At 39.4% G+C, this 27,646-nt stretch overlaps 1 protein-coding gene across 5 annotated transcripts in view; it reads left to right on the forward strand.

Annotated features, from left to right (window-relative positions):
• Positions 1-2,370: 2,370 nt before the first annotated feature.
• The window catches only part of gabra3 (gamma-aminobutyric acid type A receptor subunit alpha3), a 118,605-nt gene continuing 93,329 nt past the window's right edge, over positions 2,371-27,646 (forward strand). For all 5 annotated transcript variants that reach the window (XM_044139668.1, XM_044139670.1, XM_044139669.1 and 2 more), the window contains exon 1: positions 2,371-3,002. The gene's annotated coding sequence lies outside the window, so the exon portion shown is untranslated. The remainder of the gene's footprint in view (positions 3,003-27,646) is intronic.

The following is a 27,646-nucleotide window of genomic DNA, read 5'->3' on the forward strand; positions in this document are numbered from 1 at the left end:
AAGTACAAGGACTCCAAAGTGCTTTACCTTACATTCACTCATGCACGCCTTCACACACTGATGGTGTGGAGCTACACTTTAGCGACATCTGACCTGGAGAAGGTTGACAGGAGCAAAGCGGCCATACAATCGACACCACTGGACCTTCTGACCACCAACAGGAGGCAAGGCAGTGAAGCGTCTTGCTTAAGGACACAACGGTAGAGGCGGGTGGCTTCACCCTCACATGTCAATGTTGAACTCACTAGAGTAACTATGGTGTTCCAGCAGCGTCCATGCCATTATCTCCCTGAGCAATGGTGGCACTTGAGTTGTTTCTGGACATCCTAACCAATTTCTTTTCATTTGACAGTGACAGATTGGGTCAGGAGGTAAAACTTGGGCACGGCTACGTGTTGTAACAGAACCATGCAGAATCCTGAACACATTTTGGAATGAATAAAAACTACTACGATTAAGATTCTGGAATGGCCCGAACCCTGGCTATGTTTAAAATGTATGATCCAATGGTTTGGTCGCTGGCAGAACAGTAACCAGTTTAAAGGAATTACACTAATTATTTCAAGTGGCATTGTTAAACATCAGAATAGACTCATACCATGTTGATGACCACAAAAAGGTGTGCGGTAGAAGTGTTTTGCTCAGGGACATTCAACCAAAGGTCAATGGAGATGAATGTATCTGCACATCCTGGCCAAAATCAAAACATCACCAACTCAATTTAACTAAGAAAAAAATAGGTACAAGCCATGTATTTATCTGAGTACTATGAAAATTGCTGCATTGGCAATTTTCTTTCAGCTAGCAACAGGTTATTTACTCCAACTTATATAATGAATAATATATATTCAACTTTGTAGAAAGAAACATCTGGTGATATTCAAAAAAGATGTTAATGTTCATAAGAAGGGTGAAATCTATGGCATGCATCAGGCAGAGGGAAAGTCTAAGCAGATCCCACAAACTTCTAATATTGGGTCGAGAATTACCCAATTTATAATTAAAACCTGGGAAGAAAGATCTTTGAAGAAGAGATGTGGTTGGAAAATGAAACCCCTAAATGATTTAAATCAGCAATAACTTTAACGCGGCAAGATTGAATCAAAGAATGGTAAATGGTCTACACTTGTTTGGAGCTTTATCAAGTCCAGAGGACCACGATAGCGCTTCACACCACATTCAGTCATTCAGTGAATGGTGGCAAGCATCATTAGCGTGCTTGGCGCCATTCACACGAAAATGGCGGCAGGCTACTGGATTGTAGCCACAGCTGCTGCCCCAGGGCTGTGCAAAAGCCCTGGGGCAGAGGGAAGCTCAAACTGGAAACCCACTGATTAAGACGACCTCCTACCGCAATAGTCAACCTCAGAGCTACGTTTAACAGGAAAAGTAGCAACATTTCCGCATGCGCAGTGTGAAAGGAACTCAAGGGATTGGGACTGAGCAGCTGCGTTCAGTCCCTTAAGAAAACCACTAATCAGTGAGGCTAACCAGAGAAAAGGGCTTTGATTTGTAAGGGAGAATAAAGACTGGACTCCAGAACAACAAAAAAGGGTTATGTGGTCTGATGAGTCCAGCGTAAATATACCTGAATATCCTATACTTTACTCTATTGCATCTAAATAATGATCATATTTAGACTAGTCCTCCAAGAGAAACAATCATAAAATCAGCCACAAGGACACATTTGAACTTTTCTGCATCTGTCTTGCTAATATTTAATCTTAAAGCATTTATCAGTCATTGTATCTACACCAAATTTCTAATCTAAAGAAAATATGTAGACATTGGAGCTGATATAAGCCACATCACAAAGATATTACTATGGTGTCATTTTGCTGTTAGGAAGTTAATTCGAACATATAATAAAGATCAACAAAGGTACATTCATATTTCTATTGGAGCATCAGTTTATCTACATAACCTCTCTGAGGACTCTTGCAGCAGTTTGCAGAAATCCCCCTCCTGTAACCACACAGCCATTTTATTGCCAGCTGAAATCTGGCTGAGAGGTCATGTGGATCAGTTGTTGCTTCTCTTGACAGTTGTGACATATCTGTGTTCATAGCGTAGAACAAAATCAGGTCAGGGTCTGCTGCTTGCACAAACACACCTGGGACTTGGAACAGAGCAAACACAGCTTCTTGCCATTTGCTGCTGTGTGAGCAGCAGGTTAGAGGTGCTGTTACCTCCTCCCTCATGAGGGCACCTTGGGCACAGGGAAACAAAAGTGAGGTGTCTCTCATATTTCCCCTCTCCTTGCTGTCCCCATTTTTTTTTTTTTTTTTTTTTTTTTTTTGGTGCCAGGATCTCTGATGAGACAGCAGCACCCCAAGGTCACAAAGTGGGGGGATAATCAGCTCCCATTTCCTGCTGCTGCACTGACTCAGATGAGATTACTTTATCACTGTCAGCAGCAGCTCTAAGGCTGGGCATCTCTGTCAGTCCAGGCTGAACCTTTGGGCACCTGCGTCAGAGCTCAGACCGCCAAAGCCCACGGAGTAAGTGGGCCCACTCACCGCCGTTTCACGTCTGAGAGGCTGCTGCTGCGCACAGGCGCACAACAAGGAGGAGGGATGGTGGATGAGGGGGGTTAAGGGTCCTCTAGTTGTCGGGAGCATCAGTGACAAGCTGCTCGGTTAAACCCTCTCGCAGACGGTCCACTACCGTGTCCATGTGGGTTCTGATCGCTTTGACAAATCAGCGCCTCTAAACCAGCCCCCGGGTCCAGGGTTTGCCCCTCCTGTCCAGCACCAATCTGAGCAGCGAAGGAGGAGGGGGGCGGGAAGGTTAGTTTGAAGAGGGCAGAGCTTTGCGAAAGCACGCCAAATTATCCCCTATTTCACCGCTGGAAAGAAATAAAAAAAGGGAAAAGAAAAAAAAAGATCCATACCCAGTGGATGATAACAGTTGAGGGTGAAATCAGACGGACTAAGCGTCAGAACCTCATTAACTCCAAGGAGGCAGAAGAAACGGCAGGAACGCAACCCTCAGTGCTGCGGGTGAGATTCAGATTTTTTTAATCAATTATTTTATTTATTTATTTATTTGTTTTAACGCTCGTCTTTACCTGTGCCGCTGAATGTCTCGTGTATTTTCTTTTTTTTTTTTCTTCTTTTTTTTTAAAAAAGAGTTTCGTTAACGTTCAGGTCCGAATGACAGCGGGAGACGCTTTCTGACGTCCTCGGCAGCGATGTTTCATTCAACATGCAACAACTGCTGTTTATGGAGCTACCGCAGTATAATTGATGGCTTAACAGGTCTCCGTGGCTAAAGTGGAGATGATGCTGGACCGAGGATGCGGCGCTGCATGCGTACCCTGCCTGCTGCGTTTCGTTTGCGCTCGGGAAACAAGTAGTGTTGTTAGAAAACGTGTCTTTTTTATATATATGTTGAATAATTGTTTCATCTGTTTGTTTTGTTGTTTTGCTTGTGTGGCAGCGGAATGCGACACTGTGGCTCGTGCGGGTAATTATTACTTTCTGTTAATAGGCAATTAACGTAGCGCGCGTGACGTTCTTTTTCCCCCCCTCTCTCTCTCTCGCTCTCTCTTTTTTGGCTTTAATGTTGACAGAAAATAATAAAACATGAGCGCGTTCGTCCCAACTCCGGTCTCGTGCTTTGACCCCCGCGTGCCATACAGCCAGTCAGAGAGGAGATGCCGCAACATGAGAGAAGACTATTGAGCGGAGGCTAAGTTAACCTTGGAATAAACCTCCCCACCCCTCGTTAAAGCTGTCTGCCCCCCCAACCTTGAAACACCACCTCTCTTTAGCTCAATAGCGTACTTCCGACGTTTCTGTGCTCACAAGTTTGTTTGTTTTTTAATAACAAAAGACACCTTAAAGAGAATCTCAAGCACTTCTTATTGATATACTTAAAGGCATAATGACAAGAGACATGTCTGCTCCCTTCTTTACCTCTTTGGGTGCCTTTCCTTCATTGCTGCCCCTGCATGTTGTGTGTTGTCACTGGACACAGAAGCAGCACGGTGCCCTGCTACAATTATGTATTTGTAACATTAAGATCTGCCTTTAACATCCAGTTGATGGCAGAAGTCGCCCCCCACCACCCTCCCCTCATGAAAAGTATGTAGAAAATGGGTCAGCAAAGACAATGAAAACAAAGAACATGTACTCATAACATTAAGACTCTCTTCCTGCTGTTGAAGCAGTCTTGATTTGCCAACTGAATCATATACATGGTTAAATGTCCATCTTACTGTTTCAAGCTGTTTGTGATAAAAGATTTTAATGTTTTCCATAAGCTCCATAAAGAAAATCTTTAAATAGACTCGTCTTTAATTAGCAGCTCATAATCAAAGATTAAGAAAATGCTAAGCATTAATTAACTGCACTTTTTCCCAGTGGGGAAAACATTAAAGAATTAATATTATCAACAAAGTCACTTGTATTCCCTCAAAGAGATCCATTAAAATAAATGGAACTGTATCATGTTTTATTCATATGTACATATTTAAAGTTGATTAGGAATTTTAGAATCTTCCTGTTGGTGATTCATTGCTTTCTTTCTCCCCTGGGGTACAAACACGATATTACAAAGAGGCCCACTTTTCTAGGCACTGGTCACAGGCTGGTAGTGGAACCATATATTTCTATCACACAGAGTTTGGTAAGGGAGGTAAAATATATCTGTTATAGCTCACTGTTATAGCCCTCCAGCAAAGAGAGGTCACAAAGTCTCCATACCCGTCATTAGACACTATGTTCTTTGAGAGTGATGTAAGAAGATACATTTTTCTGTTCAGAGTGCGCTTTGGTCAGATTGGAATGATTGAGTGTTTTGGTCATAAACTCTGCAAGTGGGTTTGACGTCAAACAATGGACGAATCCGTGGAAAAGCACCTGGTGTCTACTGTTAAATACGGTAGAGAGCCTGTGATGCTGTGGGCCTGTTTGCAAACTTTTTGAATTAGCCAGAGATTTTTAATAAAAAAAATCATAATAATCTGGTGAACTCTACTAGTATGACAAATTATTGAACCACAGCAAGATAGAAATTATTCAGAGGACATAAACTAAATTCCAGTAGAAAGTCAGTATGGTGAACTACAGAGAGAGAAGCATCAGAGAAAACCCAGGACATATAAAGTGACTGTGCAGAAAGAAACCGTCAATGATTCGTCTCTGTTTTTGTCCTTACCTTTGGAAAAGTTACAAAAGTTGACTAAAAGCTCTCTGTTGGCTAAAAGGGATGTAAAAAATATTAGTAAAGTTTCCCAATGACTGTCACACTGGTTTTGTTAAAGCAGTTTCTACAGGTTCTCTTTCCAAGCCAAGTAAATATAATCAAATTGTACTACAGCTCAAAATGTAATATTATTATTGGCAGGAGCACTTAACTCTTTCCTCATAAGAGTCATTGCCACTTTCTAAAGGGGTTTTCAGGTATTCAGATAGTTCTGCCCCCTGAACATCTTCTGTCTGAAAAATATCCAAGAATGCTACATGCAGAGGTTTCAAAATAGGTCGTTAAGTCCTTCAGGCTGTGGGTGACGTCACGGTGGCTTTTAATCATCACCTAATTTCAGTCTGAAGTGCACAGAGGTTAAAATGTAGCCCGCACATCAGAGGCACATCGAGTTTCAGCTTAATCTTTTTCCTGATTTTCAACCAGCCAGAGTCAGAGGCCATGTTCTCAATTACTGGACACCGTCCAGTTTGAGGTTATGGGAGAATTCCACCGCGTTTTCCCACGTTTTCCACTTGCAAATGTTTTAGGCAGTTTTTTTTCCCTTCTGCAACTCTCCATTGTTGTCACCACACCTTTCAGTGTGACAGAACACACAGCCGTATGGCGTTCCGCACGGTCAGCTCTCAGTCTGCACGAAACATGATGATCCTGGACTCATGAGTGTGACCACAACTAAATGGCTTAGCCAGTTTGGACATATGGAGCCCCCACCCACCCCACCCCCATCCTTCCCCAAACTACCACCATGTTTTCCTTCACACTAAATTGTTGTGTGGGGAACAAAATGCTGTTCTGATTTCTTGCCCACTGTAAGCAAGCTAGCAGACTGAGCAGATCTTTCTGAAGCTGCAACATCACTCTATTAAAAACATGGAAGGCTTTCAGGAAGATAAAAAAAAAAAGTATCTATATCTCTTGAAGTTTTAGCATTTATCGACGAGTCACAAGAAAAACAACATCAATGTGTCTTATGGTGATTTTATGTGATAGACCGGCACAATGTGGTCCATAATGGTGAAGAGAAGCCGGTGTTCTGACTATCAGTGCTACCTCGTCAGATTTTCCTACTGTAGCACGGATAGATAGCTGTATCTACCTGTCGGTGCTACGCGTCCAAAACTGCTACCGTCATGTTAACAAACCGAAAACTACAGCAGGCTTTGTTAATAACAGTATTTGAGTGACGGGCCTGAAGTGGAAGCTTAGGAGTTATGCTTTTTCATATCATTAGAACTCTTTACATGCACAACAAAAACACAAAAATATCACTCCATCATCAGAATACCCTACCTGCTTAAAATGAAAAGCTATCGCAGATGTTTGCACTAATCGTTTTATGATAATATCCTACCTTTTAGAAAAAAATATTTTAAGTACGGAGGTGTTTGTAAGAATAAAACAGCATCACACAGGGGAAACAGGATTTCACTGAAATCAAATTAAACACAGACGTCTACAAATACAGTTCACTACAACTTCTTTTTGCGCATCAATACATTATATGACTTTATCAAATGCAGCACAGCCACAACATGTCCACCGGATTGCACAGGTCACTGTGCATCTGAAATGATAGGATATGCTTAATATACACTAATATTTCACCATAGACACAGCTTCAATCTCACATCGCTACCAACATGCTCTATTTAGCACGGATTAGTAAAAAAAAAAAAGAGTGTTAGTAAACTAAAATATTTAAAAGTATAGGGACAGGGTTATAAAGCCAGGTCTAAATAAAATAAATTAAATAAAGCTTACCTTAATCTTTGACGAAACAAAACTTCCATAGGTAGGAAGTTATTGATAAGAAAGATTTAGGTAAACGTGTGGTCACATGTTAGAACAGGCCAGGCCGAGATCTGAATGAAATTATGACTCTTCAAGCTTATGCTATTCTGCAATAAAGAATAATCAGAGATGTTTTTGAGATGGACAAACCTGGGAGCTTAAAGACAAAGGGAGGCTCTATTATGTGTCGACTCAGGGGAGAGAGCATTATCTTTCAGATGTTTTTAATTTTCATAACAACCTGAAAAGCCATTAACAATTCACTTTGTACTTTGTCTTGGTCTATAACATAAAATCCAATTAAAATACAACGCAGTTTGTGGTTCCTACAGGACAAAATGCATTCATGTTTTAAGGAGAATGAATACTTTTTTAAATTTTTTTTCCCAGCCACTGTCATCTCTTTTCTTTGAAGTCGGTGTGCACGTGCAGTCAAACGAAATGTGGCAAAGACGGAGGCAGATTGTTGCCGGGGTTTGCATTTGCATTATTGTTCCTTCAGGCACGTGGCAGCATGATGCAGTAAAAACCAAAGCATCTCAAGTGATTACAAAATAAATGAGAGTAATATCTTGCTTTGTGTTTGGGGGAAAAAAAACAAAACAAAACAAAAAAAACTGTCTTTGTTGCTTCTTTGTGCATCGGGTGTGCACTTTTGGCTCTGAGAGCAAGACGATGTTATTACCATTCACTCCGCAAATGTCTCATGTTTATGCTGAAAAAAGGCGAGAAGAGAAGAGGCTAGCTTGGAAGTCTCTGTATGCGTCTCTGTCGTTCTGGTAAAGCAGGCGCTGGGCTAAATTAGCAGCAGCAGCAGCCTTTAAATGATTATGATAACAGTATGTAATTATGAGAGGCCCTGCATATACTGAACCACAATCACGTCAGTCATTGAACACTGAGCTCTGAGGGGAGATAACAGATGATGAGAGGTGGAACAAACCATGTTCAAACGAAAGCTATGCAGAGTTTGTGCAGACAAAGAAGTGGAGATACAGAGGCAGTATTAGCCCCATTCCTGATTTCCTCATTTTTGCATGTTTGTCTCACTTAAGTGTTTGACTGATAGCCAATGTAAACATCAGTCATAGACAAGAAAAGTAAGCACAAACTGCAGCTTTTACATGAAGGTGTCTACTATTTAGAGAGAAAAAAAATCTAAACCTATGTAGCCCTGTGTTAAAAAGTGTTTGCCCCTCCATGTTAAAACGTAACTGTAGGTTTATCACACCTACATTCACTGTCAGACGCCACACCTGCGCTTAATTGAGACATCATTTCAATAGGACCTGCCTGACTAAATGCTACTGTCAAAAACGCTGAAGACGACGAGAGGAAGTAGTAGGAGGAGGATGACGGTTTGTTTATGTTTCTTTGAACAGTTTGCAGCTGGCTCCAGCATGGCACAGTTCATAAAACGTTGTGTGTCATTCAAAAGTGTTTAACCCATATGCCACATTTGTGGCCGCTCCCAAAGGGTTTGCCTCTCTAACACCCAAGTACAATCGCAGTAACCTCATCAAAAAGGTTACTAAAGGCTCAACAATAACATCTAAAGTACTGCCAGCCTCACTGGCCTCGGTTAAGGTCAGGGGTCATGCCTCCACCATAAGAAAGAGACTGGGTTTTGGAACGCTGCATGACAGTTCCAAAACCACTGCAAAAAGAACATTGTTTTCATTTTTCGTGAACACATCTTGATAATCCCCAAGACTTTTGGTAAAACGTTCACTGGACTAATGGGACAAAGACCTTTGGAAGGCATGTCTTGCATTACATCTGGTGTAAAACCAAGAAACATCATACCAGCAATAAAACATAGTAGTGGGAGTGGGACTGTTTTGATGATTCCGGTCCTGGAAGAAAATGGAGCCATGAATTCCACTGAGGACCAAAACATCATGAAGAAGAACTTCTGACCATCTGTTCATGACCTCAAGATGAAACTGACGTGGGTTCTGCAGCAGGACAATGATCCAAAACACACCAGCCTCTCAATGGCTGAAGCAAAACAAAATGACTTTGGAGTAGCCTAGTCAAAGTACTGACCTGAATCCTTTTGAGATGCTGCAGAACGACGTTAAAAAGGCAGTTGATGCTGGAAAACTCCCCCGACGTGGCTAAATTACAACAATTCTGTGAAGATGGAGTGGGCAAGAATTCCTCCACAGCTGTAAAACGCAAGTTATTGCAAAACATTGGATTGCAGTTGTTGCTAAGGGCGACCCAACCATTAGGTTTGGATTTTTCCCCTTAATAGCAAAGACCTTCATTTAAAAACTGAACTTTGTGTTTACTTGTGTTGTCTAAGATTATTGTTGAAATTTCAATAACTTTTCCCTTCTTCATTTATTCTCCATCGGGCTCCGGTCTCATTGCTTTCAGCATTTATGTTAAACAAATCTTTCAATCTCTTTCCACATAGGAAGAATTAGCTCTGTATGCAAGCTGGTTAGTGTTGTCTTGACACAGTAGTTGCTTTATTCCTGGACAAATATTCTTCCAGGACTATAATTTCTGTAGTTTGTACAGAAACAGAAGAGTCTTGATCTGGAGGATTTTTTTTTTAAAGATGCACATCTCAAAAAATTAGAGGAGGGATGAAAACAAACACGAGCAGAAATATCATCGTCTTGTTCCCCAGCGGCACAGTTTAACATATTCTTGTCATTTTTACCCCCCCCCCCTTTTCTGTACTGAGATTTGGACCTTTTTCACGGTAGTGGGATTGCATTCTTCAGAACATGATGAAAGGAATGTAAATTTGAGGAACATTTTTGGGGATTTAGCGCCCTAGCTTTTAAATGAATTCATGAGCCCTCCCTCACTAATATTAAGCGTTCTTAGAAGCCATTGTCACCGCATCCAGAGCCTCACGCTGCGCGGTTCTTTAGAAGGAAGGCAGTGAGAAATCACAATCGCATAATGACTCTCTAAAAATAATAAATCCACAGTCAAATCCTTTACGCCTGTATTTTTAGAGTAACTTTAGAAACCTGCACGTCTGCGCTGTAGTTACAGTAGGGATTGATCTCATTATGTATTGATTTGTGTGGGCAGCCTTTTTTCTCCAAGTTAAATACATACTACACTGCAGGCTGAGGGAACATGATATTGCATTTTTCTTGCCCTGCATTAATTCTTCTTGAACTTTTTTACACTTTCTCAAACAACAACCAGTGATGCATAATGGTGCAAATTGTTTTACAGATAAAATCTGAAAAGTGTACTTTTGTAAGGCAACTTGTTACATTTCGATTTATTTATCAATAACAGAGTAAAGGGGGGTAAATATGCTTGATACCTCTTTTTCTTCCACGTCACAGTCTTGTGCTTCTTGTTTTTAGTCTTTCACATAAAATCTCATGAAAATGATTGAATTTGAGGGTTGTAATGTGACAAATTTGGAGATAAAAAAAACAAAAACTCAAGGGTTATGCGTTCTTTCACAAGACACTGCCTGACACTTTTGTACTGTCTGAGCTTAAGGCGAACGGAAAAGCTTCCAAATGTCAGCCTTTCCAAGGAGACTACATCTTAATTTTAGGTCCAGCCGCACACCAGAGACAGAATGTCTGCAGGTCATGAGACACTTTGCAAATGTCAGACATCCGAGCCCCGAAACGGTGTCAATGATGAATGCCGTATTTAAAACCGTAAAACATATTTAAAGGTTGTTTGTCCAGTGAGGAATCGTCGCTGCCTTTCCCTAACTTGATTTTTTTTTTTTTTTTGGGCTGTGAAAACGGAATACAAATATTTGATATATGACTTACGATTAAAGCTGGCAGAGGACTAGAAGCAATTTTAGTTTCTCGAGAAAAGACGGCGCTTGGCTGTATTCTTTGCCGTGGATGCAGATAAGCTGGAAAAGATAGACTTAAAGAGTATTCTGCTGGACGGCGGATGCACTTTTCGTGACTCGGCATGCTTGGTTCATTTGCGAGTCGTGTGGATGAAAGGGTGGAGCGCTAATGGGTTTTTTGGTGCAAGCACATATCGGTAATTAGCGCTTTCCACAGCCACTCCACGTCTTGAAGATGACATTTTGTTTACTGTTCTGACCATGGAAAAGGTAACGAGTGCAAATGAGGGCGATAATTCACCGCTCCTTGGTGACTTTCATAAGTGTGATGATGCTCGTCCTTTCGTAAGACACTGTGGGCAAAACATCATTCACCAAGCTGTTGCCTTGGTAACCTGGTGAGTTTTCTTTTTTTTTTCTTCTTCTTCTTCTTCTTGGGCCAAAGATAGTGGAGGTTATTTGGAAGTCCTGAAGGGTTTCTGTAAGAGAAGAGAAACTTTAGCTGTCTTTATTTAATTTTGTATTGCAGCTGAGTAAATTGTGTGTGTCACTGGCTCCTGAGGGTGTCACAATCTGCAGCGTGAGCAATGCAATTATTTTCACTTCTTCTTGAGCGGGAAAACTGTGTGTCTGTCAAACCGACTAATGTGTTTTTTTTTTTTGTTATTCTGTGACCTGGAGTTCCTGAGCTGGTTAAAAAAATTAAAATAAAAAAATTAAAATAAAAAGGCAGAAAACATCATTGGGCTTTGTGTGTGATCGTGGTTTAGCAGTGTGAGCAGAATTCCTGTAGACGTTGGCTTCTCTGTCCTTACAGGACATATCTTTTCATCAGAGTAAAATAATAACATTGTCCCCCCCCCACCCCCCTCCCCTCATCCTCCCCTCCCCTCCAGAGTTTCCTTTTTAAAGTAATTTGGAAAGGAAACACAGATGCAAGTATCCTGCAGGCATGTTTAAATTACTTCTCATCGCTGGGTTGTAAATGTTCCAGTTATGTAAAAAGCAAAAAATTTGCAGTTGGCTGTACACGTCAATATTTGTTTTAGCATCTCAATTATTTCTTTTGCCTGTTATGTGGTCGTGAATAAAACATTTTGCGCTCTGGGCTGATGGTTCAACAAGACCAGCTATTGTCCGATTTATATTGGCACTGGCTGACGAATGTGACATTTAAAAGACTTGAGATGTCTTTTTTTTTGCACAATTAGAAGTGATCCATCTTTTCCAAGCTCAGATTGTAACGTAATATCACAGCGGAGGTTGCCAAGTCAACTGGCTTTAAAGGCTCAATCCTCTAGGCAGTATAGAGAAAAGGCAGCTTCCATAGACAACAGTGGAGATTGCTTAAGATTTATATCTAAATTGAAACCAGAGAGACAAGAAGGTGGCAAATGTAGCAAAGGTAAAGAACGCCAACAAAGAAGAAGCATATTTTTTAAATGTGATCTGCAGACATGCCTTTCACAATGTCCTGTAAAAGTAGCAAAGGAAAGGATAATATACGCAGAGTATTTAATGTAAATCATGAGAAGCCTGTTCTTTCCTGCTCTCTCTTTATCAGCCTTCAGTCACTTTCTCATCTAGAGGAAGTCGCTCCACCTGTATTCAGCATGATTTGGTCTGAAGACGTTAGTCCTGAAGAAACCCCTGATTTGCTTTTAAGTACCTGTAGCAGTATTTAAGGCGTAATGTTAAATATTAATGGCTTTCAATGCAGTCGCTACTGTCAGTCACAGCTCAAAAGTTGGCGTCTGATTAGCAGCTTCATATATTTTTCAAGTGGAAAAATAAAATTTTGGAAAAAATAAACCACATTTTATATATATATATATATATATATATATATATATATATATATATATATATATATATATATATATATATATATATATCCATCCATCCATTTTCTTTACACCCTTCTTCCTAAATGGGTCGGGAGTATATATATATATATATATATATATATATATATATATATATATATATATATATATATATATATATATATATATATATATATATATATATATATATATAAGATTGCTTTCTGAACCAAATAGGAACAATACACAAATGTGTTGTTCCTTCATTTGTGTTAATCAGTCAGTAGTTCCTTCCCTTGAGTTCATTTCACCTGGTTTTCAAGTAATTTAATTTCCTCCCACACAGAGAAAAGCCAGACAGTTTTTATTACTTTCCTGTCAGATTCTTCTTTTTTCCGTATAGTCCTCCTTTTCACCATTGTTTTGTTTTTCCCTTCAGACTCTCTGATTTCTTTTTTCCAATAATCAAATATATCCAGAGAAGCATAATTTGCACGACACAAATTTAAAGAAAATGTATTGATCCCAAAGGGAAATTCAATAAATAATACCAACTATATGGTTTTTTTTCCTACTCTAAATGACAGAAAAACTTAAAGAATTTGTTTAATTTTACTCAGATTTTGCAAAAAGTTAGTAATTAAACAAGTTAAAAGTTCTGAATATATTGTAAACAAAATATGATGTTAAAGCAAAACTGACAAGATTTCACCTTAACACTTCAAACATGAAGATATAGTTGAAGAACTGTATTGTTTAAAAAAAAAAAAAATGTAGATCTGTTAAGCAGGTTAGTAGATTTTCTCTTTAACGATTCATGAGAAGTTATTTCAATATTCTTTGTGAATTTTTTATTTTTTTTTTGTTTAGTAAGCTGCAAAATGAGTTCCAGTAGTGGTTGTGGATAGTGGTGCGAAGTAAAAAGTTAACAGGGCTAATTCAGTTTTCGTGACAGTCATTCTGTATACCCAGCAGAGTGGACTGCAATCTTTTTAAATTAACAGCCCATTTCTGCACAGAACCAGCAGCTCCTTCCTTCATAAGTAAATTCCCCCTCCCCTCGGAGATGGCAGTATTTATAGTTATTTTATCAGACAGTCCCAGAGGATTGCAGGTATTTTAATGTGAGCAGCTTCTGGACACCTTCCTGCTGTCTCAGCCTACACCTTATTACTCGAGGTATAGCACAGAGACATTTATTTCACAGAGATTATTTTCCATCCACTATGCTGCACTGACATGATCGAACCTTGTGTAAGTGTCGTCAGAGTCATTCAAATAAACCTTTTATGTGCACAAGGAGATTTTACGGCTCGAATTAGACTGAATTTATTTCATTTTAACGAGCACATCGGGATTGTGTAGCATTTGATTCAGGAAATTTGTTGTTCATGGTTTAAACGCATTAAAATGTGTGATGCCACATATGGTAGACGGTGGTTTGTGTGCTTCCAAGTTCTAATGAAGAGACGGAGGTCATTTTTAGCTTTGAAGGTGGATTTAATGAGTGCTTTCAGCTTCATGTGTAAATATTCCACACAGGTTTTTTGGTTAGTTCAAGGTTTTGTAATGCTGGGAGAAGATTGTAGAAAGAAAGTAAAGAAAAGCATCACAGCAGCTTTGATAAAGCAGGAACTGTTGTATTAAAGTAAGTACAATAACAGACTAAGAGACTACAGAGGCCACCAGCAATTTTATCCTGACAGGTCTACTTTATTGCATTTGGTGTTTTGTATTTTGGTACTTCTAAACACAGCGCGTCTCCACAAAATTCCAATTTCATCAAGGATTTGCCAGGAGAGCTTTTACCGTGGATGATCCTTTGTCCCGGATGAAAAACCATGAACTTTCCTCTTCGATAAAAACTGAATAAGACTTGAATAAATTCTTACCACAGCCAAGGGACATATGAATGCTGTTATATATATATAAAAAAACACCACACTACAATACAGGAAATAACTGCTGTTCATTTGCAAAAGTATTTCTAAATCAGTATATTCCTTAAGCTACTTAAATTGAGGCAAAACAGCAAATAACTATTATGTGGAAGAAATTTTACTTTAAAAAAAAATAATATTTAAAAAGCTGAAAAGTGTTAAAGTTTGCCTTCAATAGCAACAGTGGGTCAATACTTTGCACAACTACCTTTCACTGTAGATACAGGTGAAAATTGTAAATTTGTTGTTTCTCTGCCAGAATTGCAAATGTAGAGATGAAAATTTCTGCTCATTCTTTTTAAACAAAGTTGTTAAAAATCTGACGGTCATCTGCCAGTTTGACAGATTACACTTCCCACACCGGACCGCTTGATGCACATGTGTAGACATTTTCAACTTTACAAGTACATCATGGAAGAAACCAAATGAATCAAGAAGTAAATTCCCTTCAGAGCATCGTCTCGTTTCTTCGTTTCCAAAACTTTGGCTGAAGTGTTGCTTGTAATTCCGGTCTAAAGTCTAAAATGTGGCAGCAGAACATGGATTCATCCTCCAAACTGACATCAAAACCTTGAAACACTTGTTTACACACAAACTGGGGTGCAGTTGAGGTCCATGAGGACCAGGAGGAAGTTGTGAGACTGCACGTTCAGGTCCGTGCAGACAAAATGTTCAAAAGTCATTTAAATCCATCGTTTATACATTCATGTATGTTACTGGGGCAACAGTAAGTGGTTTTTCTTACTGTGGAGAAAAAGTTGATGACTTCTCTGTTCAGCTTATTCAGACTGATTATTTAAACCGGATAAAAATTTAATGGAATTAAATGTTCCTTTTAAAAATTGAAAGGTAAAAATGAGACTACTCAAACGAGACACAGTCATGGACTAGTCTCATTTTCTCCACATGTTTGGTCATCATGGTATAGGGTCACGGCTGGACGTTCACTAAGGAGCAACAGAGTAAAGAAAACTGAACACACAGATGCACAAAATGATTCTACTTTGTGAAATCTATATAAAATACACTGAAGCTGGCTGTTTTAAGTACTTTCACAAGGAAACTTCGTTTTCATGTTCAATAAGAAATTTTGATTTTCAGCTCTTTGCATCACTTTTTCTCCATCACCAGCTTTAGCGACATCCCGGCTACACTCAGTGTGCTCAGTCAGACCTTGGCATTGCACTGATGCATATCCATGAGCTGCAGGAAAAGACAAAGTGACAACTGTGTTGGACTCTATCATCCACTTTGAGTGAGCTTGAACTCATGCCAAGAATGGGGAAGGTAGTCCTTTTGGAGGACAGGATGAGTTGTAGCCCTGATTCTGTCCTCTTGGTAAAGAACTGTCAGCTCACCCTCAGAGAATACGTCCATGTCTCACTTCTGCTACATGCACACATTTCATACCCTGCAGGCTGTGAGAGGGAAAGTAATTCTTGTCAGAGCAACTATTTGTACAGAAAGGCCAGTTACATTAAAGGTAAATTATGATTAGAACATTTATATATATATATATAAAGGATCTGACAGCAAGAACCTAAACATTATGTCTCCTCAGGCCTGTTAACTGAAAGTTTGAGGTGTTGAGCGGGGAAAGAATTGACCAAGCACAACACCCTACTTCACGTTCCCCAAAACTAAGTTTGCCTCTACCCATATCACTGGTGTTATTCACCTCAACTTCACGACAAACACAGTTAGTACGCCTGGATGACGTAAGGGAAGCCAAACATTTCTAAATCACAGAAGGAGGACGTGGGGTGTCTGCATTTTGCTTGTTCTCACAGCTGTGTGGGTTCTGTCTGGGTTCCTCACCCTGACTGAAAACATAACTGTTGGGTTGACTGGTCTTTATAAATTGTCTTTCGGTGTAGTTGTGTGCGTCTCTGTCTCTGTAGCTGCATTTCCTTTAACCATGTAATTGTGCAATTTGACATTGAAAAATTAATTTGCTAGATGGAAACAAAAAAAAGTTTCTGCGTTAAAATTAGGTTTGCGGCAACTGGATGTTGCTGTTGCCGCAAACCACAAGAAAAGGCAACAGGGAGTAGTTGGAGCATCGCGGCACGGCCTGTTTTTAATGACTTATTGTGTGAACAAATTTATTCACCTGTGATTTTAATTGTGTTCCTTACTTGATAGAAACACCACAATTGCAAAATTGTTATTAATTGTAATTGCATTAGCGGCATATTGACAAAGCTTTGTGCTCCTCTGTCATGGAAGCCCAGCTTGTGTTTACCCTTTGATGGTCTGGTGACCTCTCCGGGGTTGCCAGACCCGCCTCTCCATGACGTAGGTAATGATTGACCCATGATTTCCCCTCCACTTTTGTTTAGCTTTCTAATCTTTGTCAGCAACATCTGTGTCAATTATTGGCACAAAAAATTGTGAAAGTCCATCCAAGTGGCCAGAAACATAATCTAAATAGAATTTTTTGATCACAGCATCACAAATACTATAGTTTACCAAAAAAAATCCATCCATTGTGGATATTGCAGACTCTGATGACGATTGTTGGTGTGCGTCTCTGATGACTCACTTATGAAATTTTCCAATCAGTAAAGACGGTTGGATATATCTACTCTGTTTCCCTGCATGAAACCAGAGAATATCATCCATGATACATTTTTTGCAAACTTTTCCGAGGTTGTCGCTGGCTTACCCACTTTCCCCAAAACCTCTCTGGAGCATCTGCAGGTTTCAGGCTGTGGTTCCACTTGCTGGCACACGTACAAGCTTACAGATTGTGTCTGGTTTGCAGTTGTGAAGGTTCTGTGGGAGAGCTGACGAAGCTTTTCTTTTCCATATTTGTTTGTCAGCACCTTGCTTGTTGACAATGCTGCCAAGGTAAGAACTACTATTAAACTTCACCTTTCATCATGGTGGCAGACGCAATGGCTGCTTTAGCCTTTTAGAAGGTGGTATCTTTGAATGGATGACGCCAGCCAAGCCGTTTTGCAGTGAAGCTGGTGTAGTGAAGAAGGGGAGTGTCATTATACAAAAAGCTGATGATATTCAGAGTTCATCTTATGAGTTGCAGATGTTTTCTTACATCAGTCAGCACCCATTTTGTCTTTATTTTGAAATGGCTTATGGTCGAGTAGTTGTCATATTTGCATAAAAGGACACCAGACTAACATAACTATCAGTAAAATTCAAAATATTTACAGTAATAAAAATGTCTGGTTTGACAAAGCCCTCGCTGATCTTTGCATCTGGTTGAAAAGGGATCACACGGAGCTGAAAAAAGCAGGGGTAAAATCCATTTAGCTGAAAGCATCTTCTAGTGATGTAGTGGTTTATACCAGCAGCTGATGGCTTAAATGAGGAGGTGTGAGCAGAGAGAGGTGGCTGATTCTAGAGCTCATCTCACAAACAACTGCTGATGAATTAAAAGACGAAGGGATATTCAGGAAATAAACCAACTGTCGCGCGTGCCGCCCGCACGAATATGTTACGGTCAACACGCCGTGAGCTTCGGCATATTGCTAGTGATAAACAAAACTGAAAAAAGAGGGGAAAAAATATCATACCTTCAGTTTAAAGTAAATGACAAAAACAAATGTTGCCTACAGGAGCGGATGCGTGAAAAATACGGAGAAACATTCTCCTCGTTCCAGATGGAGATAAACATCTGGCAGAGAGGATCTCCATGGTTGTATTGATGTGAGCCTTTAGCCTCCCTCTGTTGTCATGCTGTACCTTTCCATCCCTTAGCTTCTTAACAACTACTTGTCTTTATTTTGCAGCTCAATAACATAAATAAGAAGCAGAGAAATCTTTTGTAACCAGCTGTTCTGGTGTTCTATGAATGTTTCTCTTAGGAGTTTGGTTTCCAGGTAGTAAAAGCTGATCCTCAATCATAGCATCTGATGCAAATGAGGCCTATTAGGGCCATGCAATTAATTGAATTTTGTTGTTGTTGTTGTTCTCATTTAATTTAGTTTCTTCTCCAAAAGATCACAAACAATTTGTTGAGCACAGTCTGCTTCTTCTTAGACTTCTCTATATGGGTGGAGGAATCTCCCGTAAAGCCAAATAACGTAGCATTCACAACAACAACAACAAAAAAAGAACACTTCCTGTGTGCCGTCCTCAACGAGCTGAGAGTCAGATCTGTCAGGTGGGGCAGCACAGGGCACAGCATGAAAACAATATTCCTTAAAAACAAAATAAAAAATAAAAAAAAGCACAACATCTATGAAGCGTGGATCTAGTGCAGTGCATTTATTTTCCCCACAGACATGTTTCGGTATGAGTTGTCAACCATTAAAACAGAGAGCTAGCTAGAGTTAGCCTGCCACATCAGTAAACTCCTTCTGATGCAAAGATCCTCAGTAGGAGAGAGATGCAAGTTTCTTGACGTTTTTGCAGCCGTCTGCACTGAGTCAGATAGTCCTTTAAATAAATGATAAAGCTTAAAGTGGTTTGGGTGAAGTGCTGCCAGAATGTTGTGACAGCTTTCTGAAACCCACCTTACACCCCATGTTGGAGCAGAGAAGGAAACGCATGGTTACAAAATACCAAATATTGTTTATATGTGTATGCTGGAGTGAACGGAAGATTAATGTTTGAACATCTCTGGTCAGTCAGCTCAACAACAGCAGAGTGATATTGTTTTGGCAATAATCCCTGTAAAGTTTTTTTTTAGCATATTTAGATCTAAATTTATCTTTATTTCTGAAAGAAAAAAAAACAGGCACTTCTCAAAAAATGAAAAATTCTAAAGAGGAATATTTATGTTGCTAAAGGCCCATTTGGGGATACTTGCATTGCAAATTAGCTAAGGCTCTAAATGTTACAGTATTTCAGTATACAATATCCATCCATGCATCATCTAGTACACACACACACACACACACACACACACACACACCTATATATATATATATATATATAGTAATTAAAGTTGTAAGGCCTCCTTCCCATCCTCTGAATATTTAACTCCTCTCACAGACCATCAAACTTAATTATAATTCTAGTCAAAATAAATGCTGATAAAAGTAAAAGATATTAATTTTAACTACCAGGGGTTTAAGTGGTAATGTGGGCTTAACATTATCCTTTCACTTGGGATGCAATAAAGCTAAGCTAACTCCTCATGTGGCAATAATTTTCTTGAATTAGCAAATGTCCCTACTGCTGCCAGCAGGAGTAATTCTTTCACTTTTTTATTATTATTCTCTTCCATTTAATTATTATTGCAGCCCCTCTTCAGCTTTTTGAAATATCATCTTTTAAATATCTTTAGCACAAATGTCTCTTGAAATCCTGTAATTTTGATGCCATGTCAGCCACCTCTAATACGGACAATCACAGGAATGCAAAACACACGCGATCTGCTTTATGTTATAAAGTTTATTTACTTTTAAAGGAACGATCATACTATCTGACAGGAAATGGCCAGAATGTAAAGGAAAGGGAAACGGATGCAGCAAAGGTCCTGAGGTCAGGAATCGAATCACTAGAGGATTAACACTCTACCGTTACCCTGGAAACACTGAATATTTAACCAAAATTGTTTATTTTTTTCCATAATCATCTCCATTTTCCCTTTACCTTTGCCAGATATGCTACTGTGCTCTAGACACTGCTTTCCTTTGTCTGTAAATCATTCAGTAATTATTTAGTCCAATTAATAATTGGTCTCAGTCACTGGGCTTGGCTCGCACACCCTCACATTAACACCACTTCAGAATAAACTAGTTTGGTATTTTACAGTTTCTGCGTAAGGCTTTATCAGAAACATCCAATTAAACTGGTAATTTGCTTGCTCATATTGCTGTTAGAACTTTTAATCTACACATTATTTGAGTTATTATAAAGCAGTCTTATAAAAATCAGATCAACCATGATGTCAATGCTCTACTACTGTGGGGGGAAAAAAAAAAAAAAACAGCTCATATTGTAAAGTCTGTTTGGTTCTTCACATGCCTGCAGGTTTCTGGCTATGAGGCACTTACACACTGAACTAAAATGACCCAGCGGTCTGTGTTTGGTGTTGTGTCGACTTATAGGCTGAGTTTTTCCCGAAGTAGATTTGCCAGCTTTCAATTATGGATGAGAAAAGAAAGAGATAAAAAAGCCAGGCAGCTTTATTGAACTGAGCGCCCGTGGAAGCTATTGTTGGGGGGTTTTACTGGCCCTGAACTCTTATCAAAGAAAATGAATGAAGGCAAACGGTGCTCCACAGGAATTCAGCTAGAAACTGGTGTTTACTGGTCTAAGAGAAGAAAAATAACAGGTTTAATTAAACGAGTTAATAAATCTTAAACTGTATATGATGGGAGGAAAAAAAATGTCTGGGAGCACACTAGCTGATCTGTAAGGAAGCATCAGGTTTTCCGGCTAATAAAAAGAGGGCTTCTTCTGGCAAGAGTGCAACCATTTCTCTTTCTAATAATGTTACTGCAGGTCCCAAAAGAAAACTGTAAGCAGACAGAGAAAAGCAACATTGTCTGAGTGGGATGGAGGGTTTAATGTGGGCGTCTTGAGGGCTGCAATCCAAAAGCTGGAGAACAACTTTAAAAAATAGATAAATAAATAAAATAAAAGTATAACGGTTAGATATGAACAGACTCCCCCCAAGTTCTTTTTTTTTTCTATGCACGAAAAATTTGATTATAAAAGGCTTAACTCTTATGTTTTTGGAAAAACAATATTCTCCCTCAGACTCTTTAATCATGGCCTCTTTGTTCTTATTAATCACAGGCTTATGCAGCTTATATAAATGCATTTTACGTGGGCATAAGCAAGCAGAAAATCTTCATTATTTTGGTTAGTGTTCAAATCATGATTTTTTTTTTTGTCTTGAATTAAGGTAACAGGCAAAAGATTAAGAATATTATTTTAATAAAAAAATAATTTCTGGTTTTATGCATTTTAACAGACATTGAACATAAAAATAACAGCAATTCATATAATGCAAAATAAAAAAATTAAAAAGCTATGCCACTAATAATAACTGAGCCAAGTTACTTCAGACAAACACACATTTTCACACAAACAGGTAAAAGATGCTTTCATACATTTGATTCCAGTATTGGCTGGATATAATCAACACATTTGTCACTTTCTTTATTAAACTTGTGTTTGTGGGCATAAGCATATCAGAAAATTTTCATTAATTCGCCTGTTGTGATCCCACACAAATGAACCGACTGCTTTTTTGTTCCCTAATTGCTTCTGCAGCGGCATGTGCTCATTTCTCCCCATTGCCGCTTTTGTATCTTTTATAGTTTTGTTCGTTTCATTGCCAACTTTGTCCAGGAGTCAAATTTTGCCATCACAACATGTTTATTCACTAATTTGATTAGTAATAGTGCTAAACATAAGTTGAAGTAGGTGATGATGCATTCATAGTTTGCATGTGTGTTTGGATGAAGAGTGTAAGATGCAAGGTCTGCTTCCTGTGATGAGACAAACAGCAAGTTATTAACCATTTAGGAAGCGTTAAATGTGTATTTTTTTGAGTGGTCAAATAATTATTAGCTAACTTTGTCAAAACATAGGTCATATTGCCCTACAGTTGAAGCCATTTCAATTATTCGGGACCATGCAGAGATGAATGAATCTATATCAGGGGAGAGAGAGTGTCTGCATAGCATACCATGAGAAGAGATTTAGGTTGTTTCTTTTTTAAAATCTGAAGGGCATACATACATACATACATACATACATACATACATACATATATATATATATATATATAGCGCTGGAATAAATTGAGAGACCACTACACTGAATCCCATTGATAAACCTCCTGGTTATGCCACCAAATTTTGATGTCTGAACTCCTCCTGAGTTAAAGCATTAGTATTGTTTTTTCTTGATGTATATGAACTTGTTTTCTTTGCATTATTTGAGATCTAAAAGCACTGCATCTTTTTCGCTATTTTGACCATTTCTCGTTTTCTGCAAATAAATGCTAAATTTTTGCTTAGAACTTTGAAGACGTGTTGTCAGCTCATTGAATAAAACAATGACAAACTGATCATTTTAAGTGGTCTTCATTTTTTCCAGAGCTGTATGTACTTATATTTTTTTACTTTCCTTATTTTTCAGTAAAACTGAATATTTTCACATATTTGAAACGTCCATGCATACATGCGGTAACCGTGGTCGTTTCCCTCAGGCTTGTCTGACATTACAATCCAAATCGTCTCTCTTCACATTGCACACTCTTACATTCTCAATATGTAATCTTGTGACCATTTAATGGTGTTATAGGAATAAAAGTGTCTTGCGTTAGCCAAGCCGAGTTTTATTTCTATCTAATTGCATCATCAAAACGAAAACAAATGCTTTGGAATGCTGAACGTTGGCTATGTTTGGAAGTGAAATCACGCTCAGCAGTGTCTATCCGGGATGCTGGAGTGCTCATTGGCCTCGCACTCCAGGCGTGCTTGTAACAAGTAGCGTGAACAATGCAGTGCTGAGTGTTGCTCACCACAGCTGCAGACAGTCACACTTGTTGTTGTGTTCATCACAACCCCTTCCTGCCCAACCAGCAGTTTCCACCAGAGTGATAACTTGCTGCACCAGCAGTCAAAGCTGCCTTCAACACCGGGATCGCTCTTCCCCGCTCTGTCCCTCCATACAGCCGCGGCGGCCCCGCGCAGAGCCTCCAGAACCATGCCGTCAGAGAAAGTCAGCCATGCTTTCATTAGTCGGGTTAAGGCAAGGACGATCCGAGCGGGGCCAGATAAACTCGGAGCTGACGTTTTCCAGAATCAGAACCAGAGCTGTACTCGGCTTTCGGCATCGTTCTCCTCAGCCACAGTCATGCATGCTCGATGGAGTGCCGCACAGCCCGAGTACCTGGCGCTCTACATGAGACCAAGCAGCCGTAGTTGAAGTCAATATTGCCAGAGGCGCCCTCACAGCTGCCATCACTCACACTGAACGGGATAGTGACCACACAACATATTGACCCCCAGAGACTCCCAGCAGAACCTAAAGCTGATTCTGGCACCTTGTCCCACTTAAGGAAGATCAGCCTCTTATTCAGACGCCAAGGAACGGTGTCCGGCAATGGTGAAAATACCTGGGGAAGATTTTAGTAGCAATATTTATGAATGAAATTCTAATTTGTCCTCTGCTCATCAGCAGGATAGGTGTTGGAACCTGAGGGCATCTATGTTCTCTCTGGATGCAGCACATCTGGGCGCGGCTGCAGAGTGGGACGCCATCACTAGTATCACTCTCTCAAAATATCACCACCTGTTCCTAAAGCAGAGCCAGAGCTCGCAGTTCTGGCTGAATGACAAAACGTTGAAGTGTAATTTATTTATAAGTCAGTCAGTGAAATTATTTAAAAAGCACAATAGAAGGTTGTTGAATTTTAAAAGTGATAAACCTGATTTTTGCGTTATTTTCAGAGACCAGAGTCTATTAAAAGTTTATGAACTTATCGGCATGAATGTTGTAATCGGTACAGTAAACCCACTAATATTGGGATTACTGTAGACATTTAAAATGGTGTTTTTTCTGGATGTTTCTTCATACATTTTTCAGCAAAGTCAAGAATTTTAATGGGAAGATATTATGCAAAATCAACTTTTTTGAACTTTGTGCCATGTTCTGAAGTTATGGCCTCATCAATGACATACTTGGAGTGTTGCTTTGATTGCTTCTTAGTTGAAGAAATCCTTTAATCTCCCATGGCAACCATTCAGGGGTGCCTAAATGCTCGGTCATACAAATATTTACCTAAAGCTCCTCTTTGGAGCTGCAGCCTTCAGCCTGAGTTTCTGCCTCACAGATAAAGTCAATTTACTTTAAAGTTATGTTTGATATACAACAACTGAAGGCAGAATTGTTACTTTATTTTACTATAAAATGGCACAACAAATAATGTGCCTGCAAAAAACATAAGCCCGTCTCTTTAAGGTTATTTTACTTAATCTGTTTTTTTTTTAAAAAACACCTTTGATGTTTGTTTGGGATCACTGCCATGTTGAAATACCCAAATATGTCCAAGTCTGAAGTTTAGGTAAGACTCACCCAGGAAGCATCAAGCATATCATAATCAATGAAGTTATTTTCATCGACATAACATGAAAAAACACCAAACTCAAAATGAAAAAAATGCCAATTATATGTTATAGCACTATTAAAGCTATTAAAATAAATCTTATTTCTATACATTTCTCTTAGTTTCAGCAGTTATTCTGGATGAGCTGCAGCCGTTTCAATCTACTGTGATGGAGGATAGATTTTCTCCGTATCGTCAGCTGTACTGTAGCAGCCGATCAGATTAAATTTATTTCCTGAGGTGAAACTGGCTTGTGGCTTTCTAAACTTACCCTCATTCATCACAAAGCTGAACCCAGTACCTTCCATCGTTGCACGATACATCGTTGAGCCCCTGAACTGCATCCCGCGTTTAGACTTAACACAATTTCTGACTAAGTGGCAAAGAGAGGCCTGTGGAGGAGCTTCAAGGTGAAAACCAGAGTGGATGTTTGATTTATGGTTTAAATGATTCTGTTGGGACAGTCTAGTGTGTGGGTTGAACTCCACTGCTTTTCGTATGGCTATTATGAGAGAGTGGAACCTTGAATTCCAATTACAGTTAAACTATATAGACGTCGTTCATGTTAGTAATGGCTACAACTTCTCCTCACGCTGAATACCAATCGCGCTCATTAGCGCTGCGTGTTGAAGAGTGATCCGTTGTCGCAGTTCAAGCTGCTTTGGGATTTAATCTTGGGTTGTACAACCTGCCTGGCTCGTCATTACATAATCCTACTAGATAATGAACTTCGAAAGCTTCGCCACTATATGTGATCAAAAAGGAATATCCACCGCATCAGAAACTTTTAGCAGGACTTTACGTTGCTGATTGAGAAATGTTTGTGAAAACAGATTTGGGTTCATGTAGTCACCTGATTGCTGCTGGTTGTTGTGAATCCATACAGGCCTTAGTTAAACCAATGCTCTAAAAATCGATGGTGTTCAAATGAAATCTATTCTTGTGCATTCAAGTGACAAAGACGGACGTCATAAAGAAAATTCACGTGAGTTGGAATATGGAGCGGTGAAACCAAATTAAAGTAAAATCTGGAAAGATAAATTATCAGGTGATTAATAGGTTTTTACAGACGAATTGATTAAGAGTGCTGGTGGTATAATGAGAACAGCCACTCGTCATCATTTTCTCATGCCTTGGATTGATCGTATATCATCCACGACACCCAACACACATTCATCATCAGTCATCACACAAAAATCAGTCCAGAGGTCATAAATAGCCCCAGGCTGCACTTTGGACATCCATGACAAATTTGATACAGAGATACATATAGAGTGAATTTCTGTTAGTTTTTTATAATTAGGGTATACAGCTGATGGACACCCTAAATTACTTTAATATTAAATAGATATATGAAGATTTTACATTAACAGTAAATAATGACAAAGATTATGACAAACAGTCCACAAAGAGGAAAGCCACAAAAAGTGAAAGAAGTTGAGTTTTCAACAAGTGATCTATCATGGCAAGTTGATACACAACACAGCATCCCTGCTGCATTGAGAAGATTGAGAGAAGCAAAGTTTATCCAAAGGCTTGAGGGAAATTAATAAGGCATGGTCTGTGGCTGGAGACGTTGCTTCAAGAGCCACGACACACAGAGACGTGTGTGTCTGTGTGTGTGTCGTATCCAGGACATGATCCACAACTCTCACATTCCTTATGTTAAGTCACTTCTGAACCAGAGGCAACACCAGAAGCGTCTTACCAGGGCTAAGAAAAAAAAAAAACAGGACTGGAGAGTTGCTCAGTAGTTAAAGAACTTTTTCTTCGTTTGGAAATTCTGGAGAAGGAGAAGGGAGGAAAAGAAACCAAGTTGCTTAAGCTGCAGTGGGACATTTCCACATTCAGTGATGATCTGGAGAGTCATGACAACAGCTGGTGTTTTGTCAAGGCCAACATGGCTTTTCATTAATAAATGAAGTCATGATAGGAGAACTGTAGTTCACATTTATTCACTTAGATATAACAAAAAAGCAAAAACTTGAGGAATCTGCTACACCGTTCCTTATGTTGACGCGAGTCTGAATGAGAGGACATTAAATGTCTTGAATGCTTTTCTCCAGTTCTAGTTTGCTATCCACCTCTTGCAGCAATGAATTTTGAGTTTTAACATTTTTTAACTTACTTGCTGAAAGAAAACGGACTTGTCAATGACATTCTAGTTAATTGAGATGTCTAAACTGGGAATCTGTGGAAGAATAAATCCCAGCGTCATGATGAAGTCATGAACTAACATTGACCCCCAAGATATTGCAAAACTACAGGATTTTTTTTTCCCCCATTTTTATTCACATATTTACTTCATTTCGCTTCCCAGAAACTTTCCGCCGACATCAGTCAGTAGCCGTTAACGTCTCTGTGAGTTTTTTATGCCAGTCATCCCAGTCAGTTTTCTGAGATATTTCATTCTGGACAGAGGCAGTAAATCTGCTGACAGAGTGATTTCTCTGTGTCGAAGAACTTTCTGTGGGTTTGTCACTTAGATAATGGGGAACACCTGACATGCTCGTGTACAAACCCCTCTTTGTTCCCGTGCTGATAAAAAGTGGCACATGCGGAGCGTTTGATTGATGGCCGCAACATCCAAGGACCCGTGGAGAACAAACAGTCCATGTCATGCTTTTGCTCCGGCACGTCTCAAATGGCGGTGAAGGCTGAGACTCGAAGGACAAAATAAAGTTTGACAAATATTTGCCTTCCATTTATCCTCCGCTACGCGTCGCTAATGACTTTGGATGACCGCCTGTCGGTCCTGCTAAGGGACTGTTACACTGAAATATTGATGCTGCTGAATATTTCATGATCGCTTTATGACCCGGAAAGCTGTGATTTAAGTCAAAATGGACGAACAATTAAGCGGTGCTGGGGGTGTATTTAGGTTCTAATTTGGGGCGCAATTAAACACTTTTCGGGGCTTTTTGGAATCAAGTAGGCTTTGTGTGCCACTCGGCCTCGCACCAGTCAGCTGAGTTAATTCACAGTCTGTGTTAAAGGAACCCCCGCAGAGCCTTCTGACATGATATCG

Source organism: Gambusia affinis, linkage group LG15 (genome assembly GCF_019740435.1).
Source record: "Gambusia affinis linkage group LG15, SWU_Gaff_1.0, whole genome shotgun sequence".
NCBI classification, from domain to species: domain Eukaryota; kingdom Metazoa; phylum Chordata; class Actinopteri; order Cyprinodontiformes; family Poeciliidae; genus Gambusia; species Gambusia affinis.